The sequence below is a fragment of the Xenopus laevis genome, chromosome 3S (genome assembly GCF_017654675.1).
Source record: "Xenopus laevis strain J_2021 chromosome 3S, Xenopus_laevis_v10.1, whole genome shotgun sequence".
In the NCBI taxonomy this organism is placed as follows: domain Eukaryota; kingdom Metazoa; phylum Chordata; class Amphibia; order Anura; family Pipidae; genus Xenopus; species Xenopus laevis.
Genome location: NC_054376.1, coordinates 96,289,777 through 96,301,848, shown reverse-complemented (window position 1 = coordinate 96,301,848; position 12,072 = coordinate 96,289,777). Strand labels below are relative to the sequence as shown.

The following is a 12,072-nucleotide window of genomic DNA, read 5'->3' as shown; positions in this document are numbered from 1 at the left end:
GGTCTCCATCTTATCTGAATTCATCTGCCTTTAACTTCTATAGGTCATACTGAAACTTTAAGGGTGAAGGCACAAAGGGCCATTAAGAACAATGAACCCATTGTCCCTGTAGGTAGCCAAAAAAGCAGGGTCAACGTGGACATAACTGCCCACCATGGCACTTTGTTACAATTGTCTGAAAGCAACATTACTTTTTCAGAAGACAATTGACTGACAGGAACTTTCAGTGCTTTATTGGCCTCTGTGCCATTGCAATAAGGTTTTAGATGGCGAATGGCGGAAGTCGAAATTTTAAAGAGACAGTACATGATAAATTTTGAAATTTGAATAGAATTTGGACAATTCGCTAGACGAAGTACACAAAAATTAGCTCGAAATTCAATTTTTTTTAATTCAAATTTTCACTTCGACCTTTGCTAAATCTGCCCCTAAATGTTGCCCTTCATTGAGCTATTCATGGGAAAGAGGAGAGTGGAAACAGTCACAACATTAAAAAATAATTATTATTATAGAATAGCTGAAATCAAGTGAAAAGTGTTTGGAAGTGAACAACCCCTTTAACCTACAATGGCTCATTTGGCAAATTACAGTAGGCAAAAATCTGGGGCAAAGTACCATCTGTGTCTTTACATATAACAGCTCATTTAAGTAAGAGTAATTGATAAAATTTAAAAAGTGCATGAAGCATGTAAAAATAAAGAATTTACTTTTTTATGTAAATAAACTTTACTTCAGTGCACACAACAGGTGGTGTTAAGCCCACCTGTGAGCTTATATAAGACAGTCCTTGCTGAGGCACTTCCTTTTTTTGTCCTGTAACATCAAGAAGCAGCAGCAGACTGAAGTAACCAGTCTCTTTGGGGAAGGTTGGTGATGTAGGACTAACAGGGGCAAATAAGTTCGCTCCAGGAGTGAAAGATAGAGAGGGCTAGTGAGCAAGGACAGCCTGTTGTCCCAACAAGGAGTATTAGTTTGGGGTTAGAGCCCTGAGGTGATTGTACACCAGAGAGGTAAGTGAGCGTTCAGGAGTATGTAGGTAAAGGGCATACGTGATAAGCTTAGGCCGTGTAAGTGAAGACACAGCAGAGACTGGGGGTGATAGTCCCTTAGGTTAGTGAGTCCCTAACAGCTAATGACACTCCTACCAGTGCATCCCATAGGCCAGTGCATCCCATAGGCCTTGGAGGCTTCAGTGGGGAGAATGCTGTGGTGTACATGAGTAACTGATTTTGTATGAGGAATACCTGTGTGTGCAACCAGAGCCTATGTCTGCACTGTAAACTAAAGCCTGTAGAAGGCTGCAACATCAATAAAACTTGTTTGAGTTCATCACATCCCCTCTGAAGTGTCTCCTTCTACAACAAAGGCCTAGTGTTGTTAAACATCAATGTGACAGAGCCTACTAATCATGTGGGGCCCTGTTACAAGTAGAAATATAGGACCATTTTTTTGACGATGCTCCCTTAATTGCAGGGTTTTGCCTAGATGTGAAAACTGCACTGGCAGGTGTAAGTTGCATCCCCTATAGAAATGACAAGATAAGTTAACTCACATGCCCATTTTTTCATGGAAGGGGTATCAGGGGGTACATAGCACAGCAGGACTCCTGTGCTACTCCCTTGCTCAAGGCAATCATTAAGTATAGAGCATTCTTGAACTGTATTTGTTATCTGGTATAAAGTGCAGGGTGCAGTCTGTACTTCACAATGGGTGACATAAGGTTTTACTGTATTGAGGTCTATGGGCTGCACTTTTGTTCCAACCCTTGTGCCAACCCCCTAGTAAATTAGCCTTTCTGTTTTTAAATATACAATTTGCCTGTTCAATGTAAACATGTTTTGCCATTTACAGTATTCAAACTGCATGTAAATAATTTTAAGTAGATGAACAAGTAAAATGCCACTATATATACACATTATCCAATCATGGCAGGGAGGTATATCATTAGCGATCAAATTAATCCATCAGTGACTACAGATGAGTGAATCAACCATGTTTTAATTCCCAAGCCAAATTATAATAGTAAATATGCATTTTCCAGTTTAAATCATTTATGAATCAGCCATGAATCACCTTAAAAAAAATTCATGAGGCAATTTGTGGTAAGCAGATTGCCACAGATCATAACAAATAAATATTCATATTTAATTTTCTCATTTCTAAATCTCTCTTTATAGGCCTGTCAATTAATTCTACCACAAGTGTAACATTTCTTTATACGGCCACAAATCCCTTGAGTTTCTCTGATTAGTACTGGGGAATACTTATGCTATTATAATTTTTCGGAATCTCTCTGCTGTGAATGAGATATTCTAGGGTTTTTTTTTGTAGAGTTTAAAGTATGGCCATATTTGGTAATGCTTAGGGGCCTATTTACTTAGTTCGAGTGAAGGAAGAGAGGAAAAATAGTTCGAAATTCGAATGGTTGAATATGGCTACTTCGTTGTGTGCGAAGCAGAAGCTGGCGACAATTTGCCCTTTAATGAATATGCCCCTAGGAATAAAGAGCAATAAAATATGTTTCTTCCATTGTAGGCAACTTCCTTTATATAACACAATTTTTAATATTGTTCCAGATTTTGTTTGCAAAATGAGCAACATTTTGTAAGCTGGTGACTGCCTGAAAAAAATGGTGAATAGATTTATTGTTGCCATGCATTTTTCTCAAGAAAGCTAGAATCGCAGAATTCAAAGAATATTACTGTAAACTATAAGCAGGAAAATCATTAGATAAATATATGTACAAATCTAACCTAAAAACAAAGATTAATGTATGAGTTACAGTTCTACCCCTGTGCCATTTTGCATAACTACTATCTGCACTAAATTTTATATATTCTAGATTAAATTCGATCAATGTAAATCAATTCAGATAGCAGCAAACCTGACCCAGCTTGCTTAAAAAGACATTTTCCATGATAGCAGACACGATTCCAACGATCAACCCCCCCCATCTCTGCTGTGATGTTATAATACCTATGCTAATCAGCAAATGGACTGGTAGCGCAGAAGAGACTGTTTAATTTTATTGTGTACTGGCAAATTAACATTCTCCTACCCTTCCAGGAACATATTAAAAGCAACACTGTATATTTTCCTCAAAATTTCATTACTTAGTTCATTACTATGTTCAATCCAGCATATATTGTAGAATGGGTTTTATTTTGATATTTTTTTGCAATTAGTATGAGTAAAATTAGTGTTGCATGGTGTTATGGTCAAAATAATTCATTTACATGTAGCTAAGGATTTTATTTGCATTTATCAGCTGAAAGTACAAATGGTACAAAAACTTTGCTTCTGAGTTTTCTAATCTGTGTCCTAGTAAATAAATAAATTATATAAAAGTAACATTTATCTAGCTTGGATAATGTCATTATATTGTATAATCATTATACAGCACACATGGGGCAATGTAATATGTTTTGTTAGTGCAGAAAACTTTCGCAAATGGTAGCGACCATGTTTGCACCATTTTTGACCTCTACAAATTCCTTGCAAAGTTAGCCACAAAATTGCTTTTGCAACTGTTCATTGTGTATGTAATAAAATTTCACAATCGCAAAATATATTTTGTGACAAAATATTCAACAAAACTTCAGAGCAGGTGTTAAAGGTTCACAATGCGCTAATAAGATTTGCAATGCAATAAAAGCCCAAAGAAGAATATTACAGGCAGTTTTTTATTTAGCAAAATTTTGCTCTTTGTGAATTTTTTCCCATAGTCTAAGAAGGATTTAGTTAATTCCATTAATAAAGAGCATTTCAATACAAGGCATTGCACTATGCTAAAAAAAGCTTCCTTTCAAAGCATTGTTTATTTTTTGCCCAAAGGCTTAAGAAGAAGGAGGATGGATCATTTAATTTGCAGTTTAGCTACGCTAATGTCTAATTTTCTAAGAAATATTGTTGAAGCTTCACTTAATGACCTGGTCAACATGATTGAAACGTACAGCAAAGGAAATGAGTACGTAGGAAATCAACCTTCTGATGACATATGGTTCCCAATAAAACCTCATCTTTATGGTATGTTCCAACATTTATGGTACCATCTAATGACATACAGTACATTTTCTTACCAAATTACTCAATGCAGGTGACCAATTTAAAATGAACAAAGTATATGGTCAAAATTAGAAATATATCTTCAGTAAACAGCTCTGTGCTACTTACGCTACCAAGTGATTTAAACTTTAAAAGGAATTCTGCTTTTAGCAATGCATAACGTTCTAGATCAGAATACCATCACCTTCATATAATGCTGCCCATCCCCAGCAAGAACAACAGATCACAAAGTCAAAGCGGGTAACTATAATAACATAACTATTTGGACCAGACCATAACCTAGACCACTTACCACCTTCACACACTTGGGTTTTGAAACTTCCATCCCTGGCAAGCTTCCTTCTCCAAGCTGTGACAATAAAACATTATGCTCACATTAAAACTTTAAAACTCACCAACCATTGTTCCCCAAATGGTGGGCCTGCAGCTAGTTCTATAGGTCACTGCAGAACAATGGACAAACTGATTGGTAAGTATACCTTAACCTCTATACACCCCACCTCCAGGCTTAAGCAGTAACCTTTTCTTTATTTTGTTTTTCCTAGCATAGTCAAGGCGTTCTTTGTAACCATTGTTTTTTATTGAATGTGTTAGTTAATAAAAAGTGCACTAGGTCTGCTGAGGATGAGGATTTTGCAGGTCTTTTCACCCTTTACATCAAAAGTCATACATTTGTTTTTAAAAGAAATGAAATAAAGCCTGATGTCCACATTATATGGACATGTCCACCTCATACCTTTATGCAATGGTATAAATTGCATAAATGCCTGTACATGTTCAACAACAAAAGTATATGCAGAAAGCATTGTGCCATGCCTCTGCAGTATTTAGCAGCACCTAGCTGGCATAAACCATAAACAAGGTAGTCCTGTACTTTATACCTGCCAATACTGTACACAGGGAAGGCATGTAGGTAAATTGCCATGACTGTATGATGACTGTATTGGTGAAACATGCACTTTCAATTCATAAATAGACAAACGTTTGTACCATTATTTGTGAATAGTTTGCAAGTCAACATTCTTCAGAAAGCAAAGAAGTTGAGATTCACAGAAACCCCTATATTCTAAGCAACAACAAAACAAGTGTCAATATTTGGACTAAGCACTTACAGGGTCAATTGTACCAATGCAGTTACCCATATGAAACATTCCAAATATAGAATATGAAACCACAGATCTGGCTGGATTCTATAGGTAAACCAATGCCAGGGCGACTTTGGTACTTAATAAACAAAATAAATAATTTCTATGTTAGGTTTTATTTCTTCTTTTAAATGTTTTCTTCCAAATTGCCAGTAACTGAAAAATGTTTAAACTGACAGATAAATTGTAATTTGTGCTTTTATTTCTTACAATCCACATTATGATTGCTCAGACATTTCAAATATCTGACAGAGACTAAAAGCTCTTTGTTTTGAGATTACAATATCACTTAGACATACTCATTACAATAAAACACTTGTAATGTTGAACATTACAAATAGCTGTTTTCATTCAGAGAATAAATATATATGTTGACAGTGTCATACATCATGAAATCCTGTCATTTTTATCAAAACCTGGCATTAAATCTGAATTAGAAATCAAATCTATTTGCAAAGTGGTAAATACAGATGGTTTTGAAGCATCCTACTGAAACAGGATAAATCTGGGAGAGAAAAAAAATCCCCATGCCAGCCGACTCAACAGACTATTTGATAAACACATTATTGTAATTGCTCTTAGTCCTCAGCCAATTCTATATCAATATAACCTGAATGAAACCATGTTTATTTGTCTCCTTTGGGAGTGAGTAATGCATGTAGATTATAACGACAAAACCGCAAACTGCTCAAAAACATTCTCTTACCATCAGGCTCAATTAAGCCGTTAAGGGCCATTCTGGAACCTCATTTATTCATTTATGGCACCTTGCTGAAAAGCAGCATGGTCCTTGGAAGATGACTGTTTACCTAATGTGAACTTCTTTGTACTTGGATTCCCAATTTTACTATGTAGTTAAACTTTATGGCAATCTGCCCAATCAAGAGGCAGAAGTATAAGTAAAAATGGCTTGGAATAACATGACTCTTCCAAGGGATACTATCATGTGAAAAAAATACACATATTTAAACCTAAAAACTAAACTATGTTTAGATAATTGGTTTAGCATGGACTGTTTATTTATGTTGCATTTTAAAATGTAAGAGTCACAAATAACCAGTAAAAGATAGCCTTATAAATAGTGTTTAAAATGTATGCTTTTGTCAAGTGACTTCTTGAAATACGTTTATTAAAATATATAATACGTCCTTAAACTGAAATATAAAGAAACTAGAAGTAAACTTTGAATTCAATAAATATGGTTTTGGAGCTATGATTAAGGGATACGATCCCGAAACGCGTTAGGTGGTTCACAGCAGTTTCTTCTCCAATAAATCTATCCAGAAGTGCCGTCTGCCTGTGGAGTTTTTGCGATGACTTCTTATATCCTTATATTCTTATATCTTAAATCCTTATAAGTAAAGGTACATTATTCCTTATAAAATACATATACCCCATAAAAATAGTGTCAATATTTGCATGTAGCAGTGCACTCACCAATACCAACCATGCAACATGTGGAGACGTATTTATCAACAGTCTCATTTTAGTGGTTTTAGAGGTTTTTGAAACCACGGCTAAAAAAGCTGAATAATGAGCTAAAAATTATGAAAAACCTCTAAAAATATGAGTTTCTCGGACAATTACAAGGGAAAGAAATTTTGAAAAGATTGAATTGATTAAATATGTTCCTATAGGATCAGGGGAGCTCCCATTAATGTCTATAGGACCTCGACAACTGTTACCGGGCAAATTGTTGTGTTTTTTGTGGTTTTTACACTTAGGGGCAGATTTATAAAGCATCGAAGTGAGTTTTCAAAGTTAAAAACTTCGAATTTCGAGCTATTATGGTGTACTTTGACTAGGGAATAGTCCAACTTCGATTCGAAGTTGATAAAAAACTTCGAAATTTATCATGTACTGTCTCTTTAAAACTTTGACCATTCGCCACCTAAAAGCTGGCGAAGTGCTGTTTTAGCCTATAGGGGACCTCCTAGAACCTATATGGAGGCAATTGGTGGAGTTTGAGAGATCAATGTTTTTTGGGGGAAAAACTTCGAATCGAAGTAGATCAAAGGCGCTATTCCTTGGATCGGACAAGTCGAAGTAGGCCCAATACGGACTTCTATTCAGTTGCTCCTTTTAAATTCGAAGTTTGAAGTTTTTTTAACTTCGAACCTCGACCCTTGATAAATCTGCCCCTTAGGGTCAGATTTATTAAGGGGTTTTTTTCTGGTCAAAACTCTCAAATTCGAATTGTGAATTATCCAAACTCAATTTGGGTTTTAATTTGAATATTAAGATTTATAGTACTCTGACCCTTTAAGAATTCGAATTTGACTATTCAACACCTAAAACCCCCCGAATTACTGTATAAGTCAACGGGAGAGGTCCAGGGATCACTTTGGTGATGTTTGAAGCCTTCCTGACTCATATTAGCAATAAAGCATTATAAATATATTTTATTTGATTGAGTTTTGTATTCCAGATCTCCTGATATTATTTGCATGATTCTTGCCTACAGTGGTACACTCCATCTACTAACCATTAGAAAATATTTTGTTTTATATTAGTTGAATGGGCATCATTCCTTTGCATTCAATAGATGTTCTTCCCTAGGTGATTTATTGATTATTTCCCCTGCCATATGTCATACACAGTTGTCATGACTATAATAGAGATTGATTGGAAGTTTATAGAACAAAGTCAAAATAGATTTTTCAAATATATGCGTACAGCTCTTTATAAGAAAAAACTGAATGCAAATCCAGAGAAACATATTTGGTCTCTCATGTTACTCAGCAATGATGATCATCTTTTTTAGGACTTTTTATTAAAGTGTCTTTTTTTGTCCAGATGATCATTATCTTTGTTTTTAGAATAGTCTCACAAAGTCATTCACAACAAACAATGTATTTCAAGAAGCCAGTTTGATCAAACAATAATTAAAGAAAGCATGGAAAAGCATTATTTGAACTGCTTTGCACACTTCCTTGCTACAAATAAAGGTTTTTAAATGATTGTTGTTTGGGAGAATAGCCCTTTTTTATTCTTGATTCTCTCAGTTAAATATTGTAAAAAAATATTTTGGCTTTCACCTTGAATCAGGCCTCTTCCGAAAAAAACATTTTCAAGCTACATATTGGTTCCAATTTCTCAGTCCCTTTCCTTACGTTGCTAAATTCATATCTGTATTTTTGCTCAAATCGACACTTTTTCACTTTGTACATATTTTTATATTAATTACTTCTATTACATGTTACCATTAGCTTTTTGTTTCATATTTCGGATTGTCTTTTCACTCTGTTGCATCTTCATTTGAATATTGATTAACACCTTTTTTAAACACCTTCATTACAAATGTTATAGACACTGTAAAATGATATCCAAACAAAGCAAGTGGGGTGAAACTTAAACTGTTAAAATGTACAAGAAGTGTATGGCTCTTAAATGACATTGTAAGGTGTGCATCCTTAATTCAGAAGGTATTGAGAATAATATGGAAAGAGTGGTTAACATACTATAGTCTTTATTTACTGTACATGTACATATCGCGGTTTTTAACTGTTAAATTATGCTTTGGTTTATAATTCATCAATTCATTATACATGTTTACCTGTTTGATAAGTTATTTGTCAAAATGTACTAATTGTGCCAGTCTTGAGTCTTGCTTAATTACTCCAGTAATGACTAATTGCATTTTGAGCAGCACATTTCACTCATCAATTAGCAGGTTTTTGTTTTAGAAAGCCTTATTCTTTAGGTGATTCTGAGACTGACTTTTTATTGCAAGTCCAAATTAATGTATTATTGAATAAAAGTGATAGTTTCCCTAGACCTTAATGAGGAACTTTTCTAAAGTATTACATTGATTACAATCACAGAACTATCTATATTTACATGAACTTATGGCCTAATGAACCAAGACACTCATTTAAGCTGTACATTCTAGTAAGGGAATTATTTCCTCCTTTTTCCAAGCATAAACTTGAGAACAGAACTGTCAAAGCAACAGAACTAGATATTTAATTATTTTTCAGATAGCTGTAAAAGCACCCAGGTCTCTCCAGGTTAAAAGGCTTGCTATTTCCCAGCACTGGTCATATTCACACTGCAACAAAAGAACTGAAAGAATAGCAATTAAAATTGACTTTTTAAATGGAAAGCTGGTTCCTCCTAGCCTCATCTGGCAAAGGAAACACAATATATACACTGTAAAATTGGTTGTCATGGACATATTAAGGATTTCTAAGCAGAGAAACAGGGGGAATTGATTGCGTCTGTTATCTGAATCCACAGCCAGTCAAACATTATCTACTTTGTCTAAATCATGTGCAATTGTGAACGTAAAACTTGGTTAAAAAGGCATTTTTTTTAATCTGTAAAAATAAAGACTTACAGTTGTTTAAATGCTTCACATTTTTCCCTCTCACAGAAACCATTCTTAAACGAATCAGATGTCAGCTTTAATCCATCTGTTGAAGAGATTGTCTGTAGCTTGGACAATGTTGTGGAAAGTTTGGTTATCAGTTCTCAGCAGATACCAAGGATTGAGTATTTTCTTTTCCAGGTAATTTACTACAAATCCATTCCATTCATCTTTTGCAAATCAATTAGCCTGAATGAAAAGACAACAGTTCTTGTTACTTTAGTAAAACTGAATTATTAGATATACAGTAGGAAGCAGATGGGGAAAGGACAGGAAAAGAAAAGACAGGCAACATTAAACATATTCGGAAAGCAATGACAATAAACGTGTAAAACATAGTATCTTTCAAACAAAGGTAATATTCTTGTAATTTTCCATTTTGCAAATTGTGATTTTTCTTTTTGATTTAAATATGTTCCACTTTATTTCCACTTCCAAATATTCAACTCTTAACGTTATTGTTGTGGAAAAATAAGATTAAAGCTTGCATGGCAAAGCATAATTGGATACCACAAAGAAATGTTAATACAATGAGGATCTGGATTTTTGTTGGACACATTTACAACATTATTACTGTTAGGAATGGAATCCACTATATTAAGATAAGGGTGAATCCTGAAAAGAGCCCTAATTTGCATACACTTTTGCATTACACTTTTGTCTATCTAGCTATCTCTTAACTTAGTTTGGATCTGTAATGCTTTTGTGTGTACATTTTTTGCATTGCAGACTGCAACTGCTTTTAGATATAGACCTCAAATTTTGTTGACTTTTCATCATAGTCAAGACTATTTGTCTTGAGTTAATATAGGTCCTTTTATAGGTATTGTAATATATGTACCATGACCCAATGCAACCTTCTCAATAAGGTTATCCTATGAATGGTCTTAACTACCTATAGCTTCTGTTAGGTGATAGGAATCCTGTATTATGCCCACTATTGTATCGTTGTCTACAATTTTTACAACAAAACACTACTTTTGGTTATGCTTTAAGATATAGGGTATCAAGTATATACGTTTATAAAGAGTTTGTTAGCTCCTACCATTTACAGCTTTCAATGTAAACAATCAAGATACTTGTGCCTGCAGGCTGCAATCTGATAATCTGAAAATCAAATACATCAGCTCAGTAAAGGTATTATCCTGCCAAAACTAGAATAAATACTATAATAGAAAACAACTTATATGATCAACATTTTCAAGTATTCAATTCAGAGAAAAATAAATGTTCTTTGACACTGGCCATGAAGAGCACTGCTAGGCAACGCTATTTCCAAAGGTTACAATGTAATGTAGAATCTACAGCATTTTGCATCAGTGACATGCATTTTAGTATTTGCTGCAAATTAAGGTTTAAAGATGTCATCTACAGGTGATTGTTATAATAACGCTTACTTTTGTAACCAAAATGATCCGAGCTCAATAAACCGTAAAGAGTTTTGTTCAAGAAACATTTGCATTTCCTCTGCTTTCTGCAGTGTTCAGATTTTTGTAAAGCAAACAGGTAATTTGATAAAGTTGGGAGAGCTGAAAAGGAAGCTAAAATCTAAACCATGATGGAAAAATATGAGCTGGAAATATTCATATGAGTTTTTATTATTAGTTTACTTGTGACAAATAAATGAGAAATGGTAAAAAGAGAAATATATCCAACAAAATATATTTAAAACAATTGTATTAAGTTGAATAAGACTGCCTCATCAGGAATCAGATTTTGACAAACGGCCAAGACTATCCAAAAGTACCTGCAATAAACTATAGACCAGCTGGTCTTTTACATTATTCTGCCACTCTATTCTATCTGGTATGTAGTATATTTTTCAAAGACAGTAATGAAATAATTTTCCCAATAGCTGGGGGTCAGGAAGATCAGAAAAACCAGTATATATTGTTCATTCATCATGTATAGAGAGTGATGGCCTTATATTGGTTGATTTAATTATTGAAGCAAACCTAATCAACAAATATGGAGAAAATGGATGTATTGGCTAAGGAAAGAGTAGATATTTAGATCTGATATCCATTGGAATAGGCTATTTAATCTATTAGTACAATTTATCCTGTAGGTTTCTCTACTGATCAGCAGGTGTATGATTCCAAGGAGTCTTTACAAGTGACTCAGCAGGGCATCACCACCACGCGTTCACCAGAGAAGGCTCATCTGTTTAATCCTTATGTTTTAGTCAACCTTTCTTATTATGCAGATAGGGCTCCTGCCGCTCAGCTGGATTTTGACTCTCTGAATAAATTGATGGATCTTTTTGATCTTGGCTGTGTAATGCATCTGTTTCATCTTTCGTCCTAAATCATGATCTCCTTACCCTCTACTTATGGCCATTTTTAGTGGAATCTATCAATGTTACTGTGTTCTGCTCTTTGGCAGTTCCTTTCTGGGCAATAAACTTCAGGAGCACACACACTGCAGTGGTAATTAAGTAGGAAAATATGTTTAAAAAAAATAAAATAAGCTGGAACTGTATTTATAATCTAT

The 12,072-nt window shown here is 34.5% G+C and overlaps 1 pseudogene; it reads left to right on the top strand.

Moving 5' to 3' along the window:
- LOC108712383 overlaps positions 1-12,072 on the top strand; it is a 613,424-nt pseudogene that overhangs the window by 120,382 nt on the left and 480,970 nt on the right.